Here is a 22,413-nt window from a genome sequence, read left to right as displayed (position 1 = left end):
CTAAATGTCTAAGACTGATCTGATGGCAAACCGCCAAACAGGTCTATAACCCCTTAGGCACAATGCCAAAATCCAAAAACTCTAAAAACTAACCATTTTCTGTATGCTTCATGTTGAAGCTCAGTTGACACTAAAACTTGGCCTCCCCTGATATGGAGCTATAGATAGCCTTCATTTATCCCAGTTAGTGTGAATACTCCTGTTCTGCTCAGAAATATCACTGTGTGTGACTGAGGGTGCAGCACCAGACAACTGTGCAATTGCATAACAAAGAAAAAGCAGTTCTACAAAACTAGAAAAATTCTTAACTCATCCAGCCAAAGGTTTTATAGATTTGTACCTCAAAATATTTTAAAAACAATTTCCAAGAATGATTAGATCAGAGGTACTCAATCTTTAGGATTTCACAGAACAGTAATTTTCAAAAGTATCTGAGGACAGCACACCTCTGGGGTTGCCCGCCTTTTCTAAGTGCGTAATCTTTTAACCTTAAACAGTTTCTCCAACTTTTCAGGGTGCCTTTCCTCCTTGAGGTTGCCTGCACTTTTTCTCTCTTTAAGTTACTTTAAATAAAACTTTTACTTTGCTTCACTAAACAAAAAAAAAGTAAATAAAACTTTTACTTTGCTTCACTAAACAAAAAAAAAGTATGAGGACAACATATTATCACATTTTTAGAGGAAGTTGTAAAAACCCTTATTAACATCATTTTATAAAAGGATATTTCAACACCAAAGTCATAGGAAGGCCCTAATTCAATACAAAAGACAATTCTTTAAATTGAATAAATTTAACTTTATGAGAAACACTATGTGCTCCTAATTTTTCTTATTCTACTACAGGCTTGTGAAAATTCACTCGGGATCAGCACTGGTCTGGTCAGAGATTTAGAACCTAGCTGGCTTCAGGAAGTTGTTGAAAATGCAGTCCCCCAGGCTCCATCCTAGAAGATTATTGGGAGGGTCTAGGGGTGGGGCCCCAAATATAGATTGTTTTAGAAAGCTTGGGGCTTTGTTTGTGATAAACAGCTAAGCTTCAGAACCACAGGGGTCTTACCTGCAGGATCTAGTTCTACTCTTCTTTTCCTCACTCACATTCTTCTCTGAGGGGGTAAGGGAGCAAAACAGGAATGTTTCCAAGCAGGGCCCAATCCACTGTGTGTAATACCAGTTATTCCTCTAACAGTTAATGCTGGACCAGCTGGTCAACTTGAAAACTGAGGGTGTTAGTGTAGAACAACAGAAATTAGGTAGTGGACAAGCAAGAAAAACCTGTTGAAGCAAAACTCCTCTATGAAAAAGTGTGTTTCTCTTCTCTTCAACTCAAAGATTCTACATGGTGCCTAAGTTTTTGCACAGGTATATTTGTTTTCAGCTGAATAATAATTTTAAAAACATATGCGTGTTATGTATGTGTGTATGCATATATATATGTATGTCTGTCTGCCATCTATCTATCTATCTATCTATCTATCTATCTATCTATCTATCTATCTATCTATGTATGTACCTACCTACCTACCTACCTACCTACCTATTTCTTCATAGCTTTGTCCTGTGGCCAGCTTCTATGCCATGTCTATGGCTTTGAACTTCATTTTTCATCTTCAGAGGGATTACAAGAATTACTAGTATTCCTTTGAACAATGCAATGACAAGTCACTAAAACAACTGAAAATTTGTAGCATGCTTGATGTTTATGAGGCAGACTATATTCTCCAACATTCCAATAAGGTAAAATAATTCCAGTGATTTCTTCTTCTTTTTTGTCAAAAAGTTTCACTTCTCTCTAAAGCTACTGTTTAAAAAAATCTTAATGAAGCATAGCTAATGTCTTTAAAAACACAAAAAACTTCAAATTTAATAGGCACTCAAAGTTCTCACCCACTTAAAAAAATTACTGGACCCTTCTAAAGTAAGGCTAAAAGGTAAGTGATGGGGGAGACAAAAGGGACATATAAATAACCCTTATTCTTATGGTGTTAATCACTAAATCCTATTTAACCAGAATCCCTTTGTCTTTAAGCCCTGTAAATGAAACGGAATTTCTCACTTGGTATTTGTCTAGGTCTTACAATCATGAAACAAGAATTGTGTTATGTCACTGTGTATTATGAACTACCTGAACGCCAACAGTATGCTGACAGCAGAGGGGTGCATCTTTCATGATTTGCTCCATAACCTGTATACTTATACTGCCAGACCAAACTCAGCTTTCTTCTAGAACCAGATTTCCAGTATTAGTTAGTATACAGCAGTGATTCTCAAAATATAGTCCCTGGCCCGGCAGCATCAGTATCATCTGGGAAACTTGTTAGAAATGCAAATTCTCAGGCCCCACCCCAGAATTGCTGAATCAGAAACTCTGGATGAGGTCCAGTGATCTGTGTTGTAATAAGCCCTTTAGGTGATTTTGCAACGTGCTCAAGTTTGAGAACCACTGGTACGCAGGAGGGTTTCTTTTTCTTGGTCTAAGGCCAGGGGTACTGTATGTTCTATCAATATGAAATAAAGACATCCAATGAAAAGATATAATCTCACAACTACTACCCTCAATCTGATGTGCTTTATTCTTATGATTTATTAAGAAAACAAGCTGCAATCAGAGATTTTTGTCTGAAATATATATACTCAACAGGCATCAGTTCCCATGCAGCCTGATTTCATCCAATAACATTTACAACCTCTTACATCTATCTAAAGTTCTAAAAAAGAATCTTCATAACATAAGCCTCCAACACTTTACAATTCTGTAATAAAACATCAACTAGGTCTGAATATATCAGACTTACTGGAAGAGAAAAGGGGAATTATTTGCTACATCTTAGAACTGGATTCAACAGGAAATTAAAGTTCAGATTTTTTTAACCTTTATATTTCCAAGTTAATAGAATTAAACCAGAATACTCCATTCTTCAGAAGCTTCTAGCTAGACAGAATTTTACTACATTACTTCTTGCTTTCAGTAGGGATAAAGCAGAGCCCTGGTAGGCACATTTTGTGTATCTGTTCAATATTAAAACAAAGGACTACTGAACCCACAAATGGCAAGTGTTATACCTCAGCACTGGCCTATAATAATAAAGACACTAAGACTGCCACTAACAAACAAAAACAAACTCTCACTAGGTAATTACATTGTTTTGCTCTGGTTTTATCCTAAAATCACTACATTAAAACTTCACTTCCCCTAAGATTACGGCATCTTAAAGTAGGCGCAAGACCAGTCTATAGTCCACAAAGCATCTACTTTCAAAAATCAGGTAATTCTCATGCAACTGTTTCAGAGCACAAACAAGTGAAGATAGCCTCCTAATGATTAGAATACAGGTAGCTCAACATATTAAAGAGAATAAAAATGGCACAAAGAAAGCCACAGACCAATTACCATGCTACAAACATACAATTTCAAATAAAACATGAGCAAATAAAACCAAGCAATTTATTGAAAAATAAAACAAAACACTTTGATCAAACAGGGTTCAGCCAAGAAATGCAAGACTGGTCTAAAATCAAGATATATAAAAATCTATTTTTATCGAGCCAGGATGGTGGCGTGAGTAGAGCAGTGGAAATCTCCTCCCAAAAACACATAGAGCTATGAAAATATAACAAAGAAAACTCTTCCTAAAATAGAGACCAGAGGACACAGGACAACATCCAGACCACATCCACACCTGCAAGAACCCAGCGCCTTGCAAAGGGAGTAAGATACAAGCCCCGGCCCAGCAGGACCCGAGCGCCCCTCCCCCTGGCTCCCGGCGGGTGGAAAGAAACTGGAGCGGTTTTTTTTTTTTGGCAAGTGCTTTTTGGAAGCCTTAAAGGGACAGGGACCCCATTGCTAGGGAGGCAGGGTGGTGGGACCGGTGAGCGGGTGCCAGGAACCGGCGCCTGAGGACAAAGGATATCACGCGTTTCTCCCTACGGGACTGGTGGGCGGGTGCCTGAGACCGGCGCCTGAGGATGGAGGAAATCGCACGTTTTTCCCCTTTTTTTCCCTCTTTTTGGCAAGTGCTTTTTGGAAGCCTTAAAGGGACCGGGACCCCGGTGCTGGGGAGGCAGAGCAGCAGGACTGGTGAGCGAGTGCCTGGGACCAGCACCTGAGGACAAAGAATATCGCACGTTTTTCCCTGCAGGACCGGTGGGTGGGTGCCTGAGACCAGCGCCTGAGGACGGAGGAAATCGCGTGTTTTCCCCCCCTTTTTTTTTTCTCTTTATGGCGAGTGCTTTTTGGAAGCCTTAAAGGGACAGGGACCCTGGTGCTAGGGAGGCAGGGCGTTGGGACCGGTGAGCGGGTGCCTGGGACGGGTGCCTGAGGACAAAGAATATCCCGCATTTTTCCCTGCGGGACCAGAGGGCGGGTGCCTGAGACCGGCGCCTGAGGACGGAGGAAATCGTGCGTTTTTCCCCTTTTTTTTTCTCTTTTTGGCGAGTGCTTTTTGGAAGCCTCAAAGGGACAGGGACCCTGGTGCTAGGGAGGCAGAGCAGCAGGACCGGTGAGCAGGTGCCTGGGACCGGCGCCTGAGGACAAAGAATATTGCGCGTTTTTCCCTACGGGACCAGTGGGCGGGTGCCTGAGACCGGTGCCTGAGGACGGAGGAAATCGCGCGTTTTTCCCTTTTTTTTTTTTCTCTTTTTGGCGAGTGCTTTTTGGAAGCCTTAAAGGGACAGGGACCCCGGTGCTAGGGAGGCAGAGCAGTAGGACCGGTGAGCGAGTGCCTGGGACCGGCGCCTGAGGACAAAGAATATCGTGTGTTTTTCCCTGCGGGACCGGTGGGCGGGTGCTTTTTGGAAGCCTTGAAGGGACAGGGACCCCGGTGCTAGGGAGGCAGGGCAGCAGGACCAGTGAGCGGATGCCTGGGACTGGCACCTGAGGACAAAAAAAATCACGTGTTTTTTCCGTTTTTTTTTTTTTTTTTTTTTTCCCTGTTACCTCTCTCATTGTTGCTGTTGTTGTTCTGGTTTGGAGAGTGCTTTTTGGAAGTCTTAAAGGCGCAGGACAGGACACTTAGACCAGAGGCAGAGGCAGGGAATCTGGGGATCTCTGGGCACTCTAACCCCCTGGGCAACAGGGAGCACAGAGGCCCCTTATGGAGATAAATAGCCTCCCGGCTGCTCCCCCTCCAACGGGGCTCCACCACTTTGGAGGAGCAGCTCCAGCCAGGCCACGCCCACAGCAACAGCAGAGATAAACTCCATAGCAAACAGGCAGGTAGCAGAAGCCCTGTCTGCGCACAGCTGACAAGCATAAGCCACTAGCGGTCGCTATTCTCCCAGGAGAGGAAGGCCACAAACCAACAAGAAGGGAAGCTCTTCCAGTGGTCACTTGTACCAGCTCTGCAAACTATCTCTATCACCATGAAAAGGCAAAACTGCAGGCAGACAAAGATCACAGAGACAACACCTGAGAAGGAGACAGACCTAACCAGTCCTCCTGAAAAAGAATTCAAAATAAAAATCATGAACATGCTGACAGAGATGCAGAGAAAAATGCAAGAGCAATGGGATGAGATGCAGAGGAAAATGCAGAGCAATGGGATGAAGTCCGGAGGGAGATCACAGATGTCAGGAAGGAGATCACAGAAGTGAAACAATCCCTGGAAGGATTTATAAGCAGAATGGATAAGATGCAAGAGGCCATTGAAGGAATAGAAGCCAGAGAACAGGAACATATAGAAGCTGACATAGAGAGAGATAAAAGGATCTCCAGGAATGAAACAACACTAAGAGAACTATGTGACCAATCCAAAAGGAACAATATTCGTATTATAGGGGTACCAGAAGAAGAAGAAAGAGGAAAAGGGATAGAAAGTCTCTTTGAAGAAATAATTGCTGAAAACTTCCCCAAACTGAGGGAGGAAATAATCGAACAGACCATGGAATTACACAGAACCCCCAACAGAAAGGATCCAAGGAGGATATCACCAAGACACATAGTAATTAAAATGGCAAGGATCAAGGACAAGGAAAGAGTTTTAAAGGCAGCTAGAGAGAAAAAGGTCACCTATAAAGGAAAACCCATCAGGCTAACATCAAACTTCTCGACAGAAACCCTACAGGCCAGAAGAGAATGGCATGATATACTTAATGCAATGAAACAGAAGGGCCTTGAACCAAGGATACTGTATCCAGCATGACTATCATTTAAATATGATGGTGGGATTAAACAATTCCCAGACAAGCAAAAGCTGAGGGAATTTGCTTCCCATAAACCACCTCTACAGGGCATCCTACAGGGACTGCTCTAGATGGGAGCACTCCTAAAAAGAGCACAGAACAAAACACACAACATATGAAGAATGGAGGAGGAGGAATAAGAAGGGAGAGAAGAAAAGAATCTCCAGACAGTGTATATAACAGCTCAATAAGCGAGCTAAGTTAGGCAGTAAGATACTAAAGAAGCTAACCTTGAACCTTTGGTAACCACGAATCTAAAGCCTGCAATGGCAATAAGTACATATCTCTCAATAGTCACCCTAAATGTAAATGGACTTAATGCACCAATCAAAAGACACAGAGTAATAGAATGGATAAAAAAGCAAGACCCATCTATATGCTGCTTACAAGAAACTCACCTTAAACCCAAAGACAAGCATAGACTAAAAGTCAAGGGATGGAAAAACACATTTCAGGCAAACAACAGTGAGAAGAAAGAAGGGGTTGCAGTACTAATATCAGACAAAATAGACTTCAAAACAAAGGAAGTAACAAGAGATAAAGGATACTACATAATGATAAAGGGCTCAGTCCAACAAGAGGATATAACCATTCTAAATATATATGTACCCAATACAAGAGCACCAGCATATGTGAAACAAATACTAACAGAACTAAAGAGGGAAATAGACTGCAATGCATTCATTTTAGGAGACTTCAACACACCACTCACCCCGAAGGATAGATCCACTGGGCAGAAAATAAGTAAGGACACACAGGCACTGAACAACACACTAGAACAGATGGACCTAATAGACATCTATAGAACTCTACATCCAAAAGCAACAGGATATACATTCTTCTCAAGTGCACATGGAACATTCTCCAGAATAGACCACATACTAGCTCACAAAAAGAGCCTCAGTAAATTCCAAAATATTGAAATTCTACCAACCAATTTTTCAGACCACAAAAGTATAAAAGTAGAAATAAATTCTACAAAGAAAACAAAAAGGCTCACAAACACATGGAGGCTTAACAACATGCTTCTAAATAATCAATGGATCAATGAACAAATCAAAATAGAGATCAAGGAATATATAGAAACAAATGACAACAACAACAGTAAGCCCCAACTTCTGTGGGACACAGCGAAAGCAGTCTTAAAAGGAAAGTATATAGCAATCCAGGCACATGTGAAGAAGGAAGAACAATCCCAAATGAATAGTCTAACATCACAATTATCGAAACTGGAAAAAGAGGAACAAATGAGGCCTAAAGTCAGCAGAAGGAGGGACATAATAAAGATCAGAGAAGAAATAAACAAAATTGAGAAGAATAAAACAATAGCAAAAATCAACGAAACCAAGAGCTGGTTCTTTGAGAAAATAAACAAAATAGATAAGCCTCTAGCCAAACTTATTAAGAGAAAAAGAGAATCAACACAAATCAACATAATCAGAAGTGAGAATGGAAAAATCACAACAGACTCCACAGAAATACAAAGAATTATTAAAGACTACTATGAAAACCTATATGCCAACAAGCTGGAAAACCTAGAAGAAATGGACAACTTCCTAGAAAAATACAACCTCCCAAGACTGACCAAGGAAGAAACACAAAAGTTAAACAAACCAATTACGAGCAAAGAAATTGAAATGGTAATCAAGAAACTACCCAAGAACAAAACCCCGGGGCCGGATGGATTTACCTCGTAATTTTATCAGATACACAGAGAAGACATAATACCCATTCTCCTTAAAGTGTTCCAAAAAATAGAAGAAGAGGGAATACTCCCAAACTCATTCTATGAAGCCAACATCACCCTAATACCAAAACCAGGCAAAGACCCCACCAAAAAAGAAAATTACAGACCAATATCCCTGATGAATGTAGATGCAAAAATACTCAATAAAATATTAGCAAACAGAATTCAACAGTATATCAAAAGGATCATACACCATGACCAAGTGGGATTCATCCCAGGGATGCAAGGATGGTACAACATTCGAAAATCCATCAACATCATCCACCACATCAACAAAAAGAAAGACAAAAACCACATGATCATCTCCATAGATGCTGAAAAAGCATTTGACAAAATTCAACATCCATTCATGATAAAAACTCTCAGCAAAATGGGAATAGAGGGCAAGTACCTCAACATAATAAAGGCCATATATGATAAACCCACAGCCAGCATTATACTGAACAGCGAGAAGCTGAAAGCATTTCCTCTGAGATCGGGAACAAGACAGGGATGCCCACTCTTCCCACTGTTATTCAACATAGTACTGGAGGTCCAAGCCACGGCAATCAGACAAAACAAAGAAATACAAGGAATCCAGATTGGTAAAGAAGAAGTTAAACTGTCACTATTTGCAGATGATATGATACTGTACATAAAAAACCCTAAAGACTCCACTCCAAAGCTACTAGAACTGATATCGGAATACAGCAAAGTTGCAGGATACAAAATTAACACACAGAAATCTGTAGCTTTCCTATACACTAACAATGAATCAATAGAAAGAGAAATCAGGAAAACAATTCCATTCACCATTGCATCAAAAAGAATAAAATACCTAGGAATAAACCTAACCAAAGAAGTGAAAGACTTATACTCTGAAAACTACAAGTCACTCTTAAGAGAAATTAAAGGGGACACTAATAAATGGAAACTCATCCCATGCTCATGGCTAGGAAGAATTAATATCATCAAAATGGCCATCCTGTCCAAAGCAATATACAGATTTGATGCAATCCCTATCAAATTACCAGCAACATTCTTCAATGAATTGGAACAAATAATTCAAAAATTCATATGGAAACACCAAAGACCCCGAATAGCCAAAGCAATCCTGAAAAAGAAGAATAAAGTAGGGGGGATCTCACTCCCCAACTTCAAGCTCTACTACAAAGCCATAGTAATCAAGACAATTTGGTACTGGCACAAGAACAGAGCCACAGACCAGTGGAACAGATTAGAGACCCCAGAAATTAACCCAAACAAATATAGTCAATTAATGTTTGATAAAGGAGCCATGGACATACAATGGGGAAATGACAGTCTCTTCAACAGATGGTGTTGGCAAAACTGGACAGCTACATGTAGGAGAATGAAACTGGACCATTGTCTAAACCCATATACAAAGGTAAACTCAAAATGGATCAAAGACCTGAATGTAAGTCATGAAACCATTAAACTCTTGGAAAAAAATATAGGCAAAAACCTCTTAGACATAAACATGAGTGACCTCTTCTTGAACATATCTCCCCGGGCAAGGAAAACAACAGCAAAAATGAGCAAGTGGGACTACATTAAGCTGAAAAGCTTCTGTACAGCGAAAGACATCATCAATAGAACAAAAAGGAACCCTACAGTATGGGAGAATATATTTGAAAATGACAGATCCGATAAGGCTTGACGTCCAGAATATATAAAGAGCTCACACGCCTCAACAAACAAAAAACAAATAACCCAATTAAAAAATGGGAAGAGGAACTGAACAGTTCTCTAAAAAAGAAATACAGATGGCCAAGAGACACATGAAAAGATGCTCCACATCGCTAATTACCAGAGAAATGCAAATTAAAACTACAATGAGGTATCACCTCACACCAGTAAGGATAGCTGCCATCCAAAAGACAAACAACAACAAATGTTGGCGAGGCTGTGGAGAAAGGGGAACCCTCCTACACTGCTGGTGGGAATGTAAATTAGTTCAACCATTGTGGAAAGCAGTATGGAGGTTCATCAAAACGCTCAAAACAGACCTACCATTTGACCCAGGAATTCCACTCCTAGGAATTTACCCTAAGAACGCAGCAATCAAGTTTGAGAAAGACAGATGCACCCCTATGTTTATCACAGCACTATTTACAATAGCCAAGAATTGGAAGCAACCTAAATGTCCATTGGTAGATGAATGGATAAAGAAGATGTGGTACATATACACAATGGAATACTACTCAGCCATAAGAAGTGGAAAAATCCAACCATTTGCAGCAACATGGATGGAGCTGGAGAGTATTATGCTCAGTGAAATAAGCCAAGCGGAGAAAGTGAAATACCAAATGATTTCACTCATCTGAGGAATATAAGAACAAAGGAAAAACTGAAGGAACAAAACAGCAGCGGAATTACAGAACCCAAAAATGGACTAACAGGTACCAAAGGGAAAGGAACTGGGGAGGATGGGTGGGCAGGGAGGGATAAGGGGGGGGGAAGAAGAAGGGGGGTATTAAGATTAGCATGCATGGGGGGGAAGGGAGAAAGGGGAGGGTGGGCTGCACAACACAGAGAGGACAAGTAGTGATTCTACAACGTTTTGCTAAGCTGATGGACAGTAACCGTAATGTGGTTGTTAGGGGGGACCTGATATAGGGGAGAGCATAGTAAACATAGTGTTCTTCAGGTAAGTGTAGATTAAAGATTAAAAAAAAAAAAGAAAGAAAGAAAGAAAGAAAAGGGGGATTACTCCTTGATAGGATAAAACTATTGGTAAATCAAAGATCAAGGCATGCTTTAAATATCCTTAATGTTGATCACTTAAAGGGTGTCAGATGATCAGCTATGGAGGTACTCTTTTCTGATAATATTCCTTTCTCTTAAAAAAAAAAAAAAAAAGCAGTTCCTGTGTGCTGACCTCCAATGAGTTCTGCACAGTGGTATAGAGGGCATGTCAAAGTGTGGGCAAAGGGTCTGTTTGTTTCTATGCAGAAGATCAAGGCCTAGCTTGGATACCCAGAAAATGAACTAAGATACGGTATGAGGAGGAGCTTCCGGCATCAGCACTCTCTGGAGGACTTGTGCCAGGGGGATGATCATCAAAAAGCCTCCACAGGGATCTGGGCGATGCTGTGGTTGTGGCTGCATCCACCCCACCATTTCCTGGACTTGCCATTGGAATGAGGAGGGAGATGTCTAGCTGGCATGTGCATACAGTGAGACAACGAATTTGACCGGATCTGTACTGTTGGAACTCAACCAGGAGTTGGGAGGGGTGCAAGGTGTAGCACTCCAAAATCTTATGACTATAGACTATCTACGGTTAAAAGAACATATGGGATGTGAACAGATCCCAGAAATGGGCTGCTTTAATTTGTCTGATTTCTCTCAGACTGTTCAAGTACAGTTGGACAATATCCATCATATCATAGACAAATTTTCACAAATGCCTAGGGTGCCTAAATGGTTTTCTTGGCTTCACTGGAGATGGATGGTAATTATAAATTTGCTTTGTTTATGTCACCGTATTTCTATTATGTTAATATGTGTGTGCAAATTAGTTAGTAGTTTAAAACATATACATAACTTAAGGTACTCTACAAGAAGATATGTCAAAGAAATAATCAATCCTCGCATGTTTTCTTCCATATGCTACCTCTATAGCTTTTCTTCTTCCTTCCTAATTACAACCCTTAAATAGAATTCGTGCCTCATATCAAATTTACCGAGTATCATAATTCCTCCAGGTGGTAAAGATACCTCGAGACAAGTGCTGGGCATAGAAGCCACAGGGCATAAATCTGCAAAGAAGTAAAAAGCTAACCTTTACAAACAATATGGCTTCTCTCTCACTTACCAACTTTACATTTCCCTGTATGGCCCCGGAAGATGACTGGTTAACCAGAGACGGGTAAGATTCCTCAAGGGAGGAACAACCTAAGACAGGCACAGTCGCAGGGGGGCCATCAGGTGAGAAATTGGGGATCAACAGAGGTGAGGCTCAGAACCTCACCCCCCCTGCTTTGAGAGAAATCTTCTGTATCCGTGGATGTTTTGCTGCCCTTGTCTAGCTTGGATTAATACTTAGTCCATAGGCACACACCTGATCATCTACATTTGCCCTCTTACAGCACTAAACTATGTTTTCTACCTTTATCTTGCATCTACCTACCACTTCAGCATTTTATTAAAAATAAAAATAATAATAATAAAGGGAGAAATGTGGGATCAACATATAAATCAAGTACAAAAATCAAACGAATATTCATATTTGACCTGATTGTTTATAGGTCATATTGCATGATCAAAACCGAAAGTTTCTGTGATGAATGCCCTTGTACTGTTCACCATGTAAGAATTTATTCACTATGTAAGAATTCGTTCACCATGTAAGAACTTGTTCGTTATGCTTCAGAAGATTGGAGACTGACGAGAATTAGGCTTGAGATGGATTAATGATTGTACATTGAGCGTTGACCCCCCTATACTGAATTTTATTGTTGTTAACAACCATTTGATCAATAAATATGAGAGATGCCCTCTCAAAAAAAAAATAAATAAATAAAAAATAAAAATAAAAATAATAATAATAATAAAGGGAGAAATGTGGGATCCACATATAAATTAAGTATAAAAATCAAACGAATATTCATATTTGACCTGATTGTTTATAGTTCATAATGCATGATCAAAACCGAAAGTTTCTGTGATGAATGCCCTTGTACTGTTCACCATGTAAGAATTCATTCACTATGTAAGAATTCGTTCACCATGTAAGAACTTGTTCTTTATGCTTCAGAAGATTGGAGACTGATGAGAATTAGGCTTGAGAAGGATTAATGATTGTACATTGAGCACTGACCCCCCTATACTGAATTTTATTGTTGTTAACAACCATTTGATCAATAAATATGAGAGATGCCCTCTCAAAAAAAAAATCTATTTTATCATATTAGCAGGCAAAGGGAAAAAAAATATTCATGAGCATCTCAATAGTTGCCAGAAATATATACATCCTGATTCTACTCTTTAAAATGTTTATATGCAGAAAAAAAGGTCTAAAAAGCAAAGTACCAGAATGTTTTAAGTAACAAAATTAAAGATCATTTTTCTTTATATTTTGTTTTCTGAATTGTGGTTTCTTTTACTATCAGGGATGAGTGTTATTTCCATTTACATCTATTTAAATCTCTGCCTTCTCTTATATTTTCTCATGTATGTATGTTACCCATAGACTATGGGGGTTTGAATTCCTGCCTCTTGAGGTCAATCAGCCCACTTTGGGGATGTGCACTAGGCAAAGCTTCCCTACCTTCATCCTCTTTAAAGGTCTTCCTGTAGCAACACAGAAAAAAATATAATTAGGTAAGTTTAAAAATGTGAAGTGTGATTACAACTGAAAATTTTATGGATGCATATGAAAAATACCATACCACAAATGAGTATGAAAATGAGAGCAGTTATTGAAGCAATAGGGACTGCCATCTGAAAACAATGTTGTTTTAAATTATTTTATTGCTCTCAAAATATTTTTTAAATATACAAAATTGAGTGAAAGAAGAAAATAAGGCTGCCAACCCCTTCCTGAGGCTACTCTTCCCATCTTTGCTACTGTTGCTATGTTTTCACCTGGTACCAAAAAGTTGGGCAGCCCCTCAGATCCATCGTCCCTCCCTCCCTCCCTCCCTTCCTTCCTTCCTTCCTCATAACCCCATTTCATTCACTCATTCATTCATTTTTGAAAGGGTTATACAAACACATAAGCCAGTAAATTTTTTAAAGTAGGTTAATATATATAAAGGCATATAGTGAAATCCCATTCCCACTTCTATTTCTTTTACTGGTTTGTTATATGTCATTTCAGAATTTCTTTTTGCAATTATAAGCAAATATGAATGTATATTCTTATCTACCCTTCTTCTCTCAACACAAAAAGTAGCATACTAAACACAGTTCCATACCTTGTCCCCTTTTTAAAGATTACACTATACCTAGAGCTTTTACATCAGTACAGATCTTCCTCATTCTTTTTTACAACTATCTAATATTCCATGGTTTGGATGTACCAAAGTTTATTTAACCAGTTCCCTGTTGACAAACACTGGAGTCATCCTATGAGGCTATTACAATGCCAAGCATAAGCACAAACATATATCAAGTTCATTTCTGAATGTGACTCTGATTAAGCTTCTGAAGTGGTTCAGAATCTTGGGTTACTACACACAAGGTCACATGTTCACCAGACTGAGATTTCAGCCCTTTTTCAGTTCTCATTACATATAGCAGTATGTGGCAGCAGACTTAACAATTCCTTGAACCAAGCATCTGTACTCTTAGGGGATTTAGCTCATAAAAATAAATTGACTAAACAAAATACCCAAGATAAATCCATTTCTATAAAGAATGTATATAGATGATATGCACACAGATGAATATGCATAAAAGTAAAAAGTATAAATACATATGTTAACCATTTTCTCAGTATGGTGTGTCTATGAAGTGCTTTTTAGTTTTTCTTTCCCCTATTTGCCTATTAGTGCTCTCATTTTTACAACAGTAAATATGTACTATTTCTATAATAAAAATTGGAACCTAAAAATCTTAAATTAAGCTGAATAGATTCAAGTCTGTCTTACATTTGTATAGTGCTTCAGAGTTCCTGACATATGTTTACATGCATCATTTAATCTTAACACTAACGATATGTAGTTTCATTTTATCAAAATGGAAAAGGAGGCAACAGATGTTTAGGCAGTTATGCTCAAGGTCATTCAAATTGAAGGCTGGCAGGGACAAATTTCAAACCTAGATCATCTGACTTCAAATTCAGGGCATTATGAAAAACATGAGCATTGCTTCCTTCACTTTACCAATACTTCAGGAGTTAAGCACATAATCAGAATTTGACAGATGAATTAAAATTACATAGTAAAAGGCCTCAGTTTCTAATGTCAACATAATCATATTTTGTTGAAAGGAGGATATTGGCATACAACCCCCAAAACTCCAGCATCAGAAGAGAGTGATTTTCAGTATGCTCCTAAAGAAAATATATAAAATGAGCAAATTATGTGTCTAATGTGGCTCAACATGAATGCATAATAGAAGCGGCGCACTCTCAAGTTGGAAGGCTCTCAAGATGACCTTTGCCTCTGCTACCAGCACTGATTCCTGTTCTGGTTTTGCAACACCCCAGGGTATCTCCAATTACCTTATGGAATTTCAAAATATGACTATGCCATACTTTTCCATGGGGGTGATTATATTTTTGTTAAAATAATTTTTTGTTAGTGTTTGTGACTTACTGACCAAGTTGATAATAACTTGGCTAGAATGTATTCTTTCTCTCCAAATGTCTCCCCTTCTTTCCTATAAGATTATACAGGCTATTTTACAATGCAGTGGAGATCACTGACAAATCTTGGTTTGGTATTCATTATTCCTCAAACTATGTCCCATATAATTCTGTTCTTAAAGATGTGTAGGTATGTTGTAGCAGTGGGGAAAAGAAACCATGGTTAAATACAGTTCACCCCTTTTGGAGATTCACAATTCACAATGGACATTAATATAATAAGGGCTCAGAGAAGTCCTACATTATAGAAACCTTTGTTTAAACCAATTTATTTTGACAGATAATTCTTCTATTATGGCATATATATCTGAATCTTGTGTTCAGGGAAACTGCTTAAATAAACCTAAATATTAACTGAACATCCACAACAGATATGGCAAAAATGGATATTTCTTAAATCCTTTCCACCACAAAAATTTTAATTCTTTAAAAAATCCCTACTTTCAGTCTAGTGAACTCCTTCCTCTTTACCCACCAAAGCCTAGTTCAAATATCACCTCATTTGAGAAACGTTCTACCAGTGCTCTGTATATTAAACTATTCCTTTTTCCTGGTTTAGATAACATTTTATTCATATCACTATTATCTCACTTATCACATAAATCAGTTCATCCATCTATCTTCTTGCTAGCTTCTGAGCTCCTTAAGAGTAAGTCTGATCATATTTTCAGGACGTTGAACAATGTGGGACACATAAGTAAATAAAGTCATTGCAATACAAATAGTTTCCAGAATTCCATACTTGATACCCTGCCAACAACTTAAGAATGTTGTGCTTTCCCTGACATTTGCATCCATTATTGAACGGTGGTGGTCAGTTGGCTGTGACATGCCCTCTGAGCAAGCCCACTTACAGGTTTTTCCTCAGGTGATTTTTGTTTTTTATTTTTTTTATCTACTAGGAGTGTTTAGTAAACTTCATTAACTTTTTATATCTCTGTACCTTTGCAACTGCTGGCCCCTGCTTGGAATGCTGTTTCAAGGTTGTATTAACCTGAAAAACATTCCTACTCATCCTTTAAGAAATTAAACAATACTTCTCTGGGAAGACTTCATATCCTCCCATCCTTCCACAAGAGTTAGGAACTCTTCAAGTCAGATGTTTGTGATAAATCTGTTACTATTTATCAGGCATTGAACTAACTGCCAAGGATGGAAAATGAAGATTTGGATCCTGCATTCAGGGAGCTCAAGGTGTAGTAAGGACAACAGCCAATGAACAAATAACCACACTGTAACAGTATTAAATGCAATGAGAAAGGAGCCATGGATATACAATGGGGAAATGACAGCCTCTTTAACAGCTGGTGTTGGCAAAACTGGAGAGCTCCATGTAAGAGAACGAAACTGGACTATTGTCTAACCCCACACACAAATGTGAACTCAAAATGGATCAAAATCATGAAGCCATAAAACTCTTAGAAAAAACAGAGGCAAAAATCTCTTGGACATAAACATGAGCAACTTCTTAATGATCATATCTCCCTAGGCAAAGGAAACAAAAGCAAAAATGATCAAGTGGGATTATATCAAACTAAAAATCTTCTGTACAGCAAAGGACAGCATCAGCAGAACAAAAAGACATCCTACAGTATGGGAGAATATATTCATAAATGACATAGCCGATAAGGGGCTGACATCCAAATTATATAAAGAGCTCACGTACCTCAACAAACAAAAAGCAAATAAGCCAATTAAAAAATGGGCAGAAGAGCTCAACAGACACTTCTCCAAAGAAGAAATTCAGATGGCCAACAGACACATGAAAAGATGCTCCACATCACTAATCATCAGAGAAATGCAAATTAAATGCACAATGAGATGTCACTTCACACCAGTTAGGATGGCTAACATCCAAAAGACAAACAACAACAAATGTTGGCGAGGATGTGGAGAAAGGGAAACCCTCCTACACTGCTGGTGGGAATGTGAACTAGTTCAACCATTGTGGAAAGCAGTATGGAGGTTCCACAAAAAACTCAAAATAGAAATACCATTTGACTCAGGAATCCCACTCCTAGGAATTTACCCTAAGCAGGAGCCCAGGTTGAAAAAAACATATGCACCCTATGCTTATCTCAGCACTATTTTCAATAGCCAAGAAATGGAAGCAACCTAAATGTCCATCAGTGTATGATGGATAAAGAAGAAGTGGTACTTATACTCAATGGAATATTATTCAGCCATAAGAAGAAAACAAATCCTACCATTTGCAACAACATGGATGGAGCTGGAGGACATTATGCTCAGTGAAATAAGACAGGTGGAGAAAGACAAATATCAAATGATTTCACTCATCTGTGAACAAAGGAAAAACTGAAGGAACAAAACAGCAGCAGACTCACAGAACCCAAGAATGGACTAACAGTTACAAAAGGGAAAGGGACTGGGGAGGATGGGTGGGAAGGGAGGGAGAAGGGGGAATAAGGGGCATTACGATTAGCACACATAATGTAGTGTGTGGCAAGGGTACACGGGAAAGGCAGTATATACAGAGAAGACAAGTAATGATTCTATAGCATCTTACTACGCTGATGGACAAAGACTGTAATGGGGTATGTGGTGGGGACTTGATAATGGGGGAGACTAGTAACCATAATGTTGCTCATGTAATTGTACATTAATGATACAAAAAAAAAGAAAAAAAATATGCCGCTAGCAAAATTCAGGCTGAAAATTACTTTTAAGAAATAGTATTAAATGCAACACCAAAAGGAAGATTTATGGAATATTTGACATGTGTCAATTACTTTGTTAGGTGCTCTATTACATATCATCTGTGATCACATTAGATAGGCGTTTGAATTTGACACAGCAGTCCATGAAGTCTACTGACTGCTATACTCTGAATGGTCTTCTGAAGAAATTGTCTCCAAGAGGTTCTTTTTGTATATGCTACAGCTGGTGTGACAGATAATGTAGAAAACTGCCCTACTTCTTTTGCCACAAGCAACTGGACTAGGATTCAGAGCCCTAACTGGGGACAACCTACCAGTTGAACTTGAGAGATTATCCAGGACATGGCTTGGCTCAAAATTCTGCCCAACAAGGGTTCTCCAATTTAGGTGATAAGCCAATCTAATCAGATACTCACTCTGTCTTTAGAAATACAAATACTTGGTGAACAAAGCAAAAGAAAGCAGGTCTCCAGAGTTCACATCCTATTCTAAACACTGCTAAGTTATTGTTCTATAGAATACTGAAAGCGGTAGGGCCAAGGGACAATATGGCTGTGAGATGATTTTCCATTAAGTTTACACTAAACTTTCATCATGAAAGGCACTATGTGTGTGCTTCTTCCCTGCAACCCATAAGAGCCCAAGACATCACATCAGCACTCTGGAAATTAGAAAACAGACTTAAGTGCAAAAGCTTGACCAAAGTAGGTGGCAAAGCCAGAAATCAAAAACTAGGTCAGCCTGATCCTTTTAGAATATCTTGCCAGTTACAAGGGCATACGGCCTTAAAATCAACTAATACTAAGCAGAAGTTGGCACAGGTCTATGGGAGGGACTCAAAAGAGGAAGAATTTATGCACAGAATAGAACAAATATTCTGGAAGTCAGTATGCTAGATGATGTGAAAGGGAAGGGGGCACACCAAGTTTCACCTTGGTTAAGTTAATTTATAATTCCAACCTGGATCTCTCCCCTGAGCTCCAGACTATTTGTTGTCTGTCCCTCTCACTTGAATAGAACATCTATTAAGGGCAGAAGTTTAATCTGACATTTGTTCACCAGAATCTAAAGCAGTGCCTAGCTTATAGTAGGTACTTAATAAATATTTGTTGAATAGGTGAATGAATTCTCAAAGAAGCTAAAGGAACATTTTACAGTGGATTTTGGGCAAAGTTACCATGAGAGAGACTCCAGAAGTCATTTACAAGTACAGTTGATTCTCATTATCTGTGGATCCTGTAGTTGCAAACTCCTAGTTGCTGAAATTTATTTGTAACTCCAATATCAATGCTTGTGGCACTTTCTCAGTCATTCACAACATGCACAGAGTGGCAAAGTCACCCCTCCAACACATTCCCAGCTAACTTAACTGAACAAGGTGGTGCTGTCTTCTTGTTTCAGCTCAGACAGAGATGGCTAAAGGACACAGATGGCAGGGGGCAATGCAGTGACATGAAAGCAGCTCTGGCTCCGGGGCCAGTAGGCCACTGTTAACCCCAACTCTGGCACCTGTTTGTTATGGGATGGCCTCAGGCAAGTCACATAATACTTTTAAACCTCAACAGAATGAATTGTATTTAGAATTTAAGATTATAATCTGTGTGAGATGTGTATACATGTACATATTTTCTCTAGGAGCAATGGCTCAGTATTCAGTAATTCAGCATTCTGGGTAACCTAATAGACCATAATTACTGCAAATGGTGAGAATCAACTGTAATTATTTATAATGAGATAACACTAAGATATAGAGAACAATTATTTGGATGGGTGGAGGCCAGTATCAGGCTTCAAGAAGATTTTAAAATAGGACATCCAGGCACATAAGGTTTAGAAAAAGGCTTTCAAGGAGAGAGAACAGGAATCTACAGAGACCCAGGTGTGTGAAATAAACCGGTAAGTCTAGAGCAGGAGATGAGGCCAGAACACGGGGCCATCGTGATTCTCTGTGCACTGTATATACCATACACTATAAAACCTCTCCTATGAATTGATTTCTTGGTTTATAGGTCTCTATTCTATTAAACTGTAGGCTCCTTCCTTCTATAGGAAGAAATCATAGCTATAATCTTTTAAATTTGTAAACAAGTAATTACTGAACACAAATACATCTGAAAAAACTGTACAAAAATAACTTTGGTTTTCAACTGTAGCCTTATAATGACTCAAACAGTGACCAACTCATGGATTTACAATTTGTCTGGGACTTTTCTTTGATGAATGCTAATAATTCTGTAATAAATTCTTTTTATTGTTCTAGGCACCTGGCATTTATTAGAATAGCTTTCAGATCATTCTCTTTTTAGTGTGACTTATTAACAGGGCTCAAACATATGGTCCATCAGAGAATGCTGCCTCCTCAGAATAAAGACTTCTTTTAATTCAAGCTACTAGACTTACTTCTCTCTATACAAGATTTAGTCTTACTATAGTAAAATACAAAGAAATATATCGACATACATGTTACAGTAGGACAAGGAAAACCTGCAAAATTCTGGCCAAAACAGTGTGGACATGATAAACTCATTGCTTACATTTCATCAGTTGGAAAAATAATTCCAATTTATGTAAAGCCATAAAACCAAGCACTGTTGGAATCTATGCAGTTTTTACATTTGTCTTTTCTCTCTTAAGCTCACTCTTTCATACACACACAGCCTAAGGGACCCGTCAGTGTTACCACAATACTTCAATTTCTTCCATTCTCCAAAATAAAACCCTCTTTGTCCAATCTAAATTAATTATTTTCAAACCTCTAAAGTCTCAATCAAAGTGTGGTGAGTTACTTTTCCTAGAAAATTCTTGGCATAATTTTATTTAGGTACAACATACTTTGTACTATTATCTGGAAACATATGGCTAGAACCCATGCCATTGAAAACCAAACTAATGAACGATGAAGGTGTATACAAATTCTGTGAAATATTCTAGGGAAAAGAGAATATTTTTTAACAGATTCAATGCTGTATTACCCACAGTCTGAGTGTGATCACATCACGTTGTGCTATACAATTAAAGTATGTCCTGTATTTTACGACAGACTAAGGTGATCAGGCCCTTACAGTGCAAACTCTCTACCACCCCAGTTAAGCCGTTAAAGCATAATGTAATTCTATAGACTTAAAATAGTAACAATACTTTAAATTTCTTGCGGCCAGTAAACTTCACATCTGCATTTCCTGAAATTATCACTAAAGCAACTGTATTGGGTGAAATATTCTAGAGACGCTATAATGATAAAATGCCATTTTAAGGAAGGCAAGAATGGTTTAACATTAACAAAACGATTCAAGTTCCCAACGTTGTACAGCTCCCTGTACAGTGTATTCTGCCTCTCTTACATTCACCTTCCAGCTGCCTGCAAGGAACAAGTGGAAAATATTAGTTTCCAAAAGAGATGAGGATGAAATTTGTGCGGCGGGAGGGGTAAAGGACTCACTCGCACAAAGGAAGGCAGAAGAGAAATGATCAAAGTCCCTGATTCAAATTAGGAATCAAGAATGAGGGCTGGGGTAAAGGGGGAGGCGGGGGGAATGGAACAAGCGCACACAACGCAGCGGGGGCCAAGAATGGGGGAGGGGCGAAACAGCGCAACTCCCCCCCTCCTCCCGCCGGGGACGCAGCGCCGGTCACTTTGCCCAGCAGGGTTCTACTGCGGTAGTAAGAGGACTCGCAGTCTGAGTGTGAGAAGGGGCTGAGAGGATTCAGGGAAGTTGGGGGTCGGGGGAGGCATAACGCGCCCGAGCGGGGAGAAACGGACTAAGACCCCCTAGTACTCCAGAGCGGCAGAGGATAACCCCGGTGGCCGCCCCTTCTTGCCGACCGCCGCGACATGGGACCCACCAGCTTACCCTCCCCTCCGGAGCTCGGGCGCTGACGGCGGCGGAAAGGGAGGCGCAGGGTGCCCCCAAATCCTGGAGAGCGGCGCCTCACGCAGGTCCCCTCCCCGCCAGCCCGGGTGCCCAAGCCCACCTGGGCTGGCCGGAAGCTCCGCCTCCAGACCGTACTCCGTCACTCCTCTGAGAGCCTCCGCCGTCGCCACCGAGGTCGGTATTGCCTGAACAGTGTCGGCCTCTAGTACCCAAAGCGTGAGCCACAGCACAGGAGAAGCGCCGGTACCACTCGCCAGGTTACCTTTTACAGCACACTGGCTCCTCACTCCGCCCCCGAACCCGAGCCATTGGTTGCTGGGCACCGCCCCATTCGTCTATTGGGCCGAAGACGCCGCCGCTCAGTCACCTAGAAGGGCACGTGTGATGCTTATTGGTCCAAATGTGAAGCCATTCCCGCCCACTCCCTCAGAAGTTCCAGCTTCTGATTGGTACTAATGTCAGTCTTTTCGCTCCCCTAGTTCTTTCCCTCCCGCTGGGGCGCCTTCTTCTGGCTCTGATTGGCTGAAAGGAAACTACGCGAACCCCGGGTAGGCATTGGGCCAAGGATGCCTCCGGCCCCCACGTGGGGGAGGAGCCCAATGCGCAGTCCCTCGGAGTTTGT

General features: G+C 39.9%; 1 protein-coding gene across 3 annotated transcripts in view; it reads right to left on the bottom strand.

Annotated features, from left to right (window-relative positions):
* The window catches only part of PAIP2B (poly(A) binding protein interacting protein 2B), a 60,096-nt gene extending 37,996 nt beyond the window's left edge, over positions 1–22,100 (bottom strand). The window contains exon 1 of one of the 3 annotated variants that reach the window (XM_073211708.1): positions 21,892–22,100. The gene's annotated coding sequence lies outside the window, so the exon portion shown is untranslated. Of the gene's footprint in view, positions 1–21,770 lie in introns of all 3 variants that reach the window. The other 2 variants (XM_073211705.1, XM_073211710.1) reach the window with 2 other exon arrangements.
* Positions 22,101–22,413: the final 313 nt, after the last annotated feature.

Source organism: Manis javanica, chromosome 1 (genome assembly GCF_040802235.1).
Source record: "Manis javanica isolate MJ-LG chromosome 1, MJ_LKY, whole genome shotgun sequence".
Taxonomy (NCBI): Eukaryota; Metazoa; Chordata; class Mammalia; order Pholidota; family Manidae; genus Manis; species Manis javanica.
The sequence above is the reverse complement of the archived record's forward strand: the minus strand, read 5'-3'. Positions and strand labels throughout refer to the sequence as shown.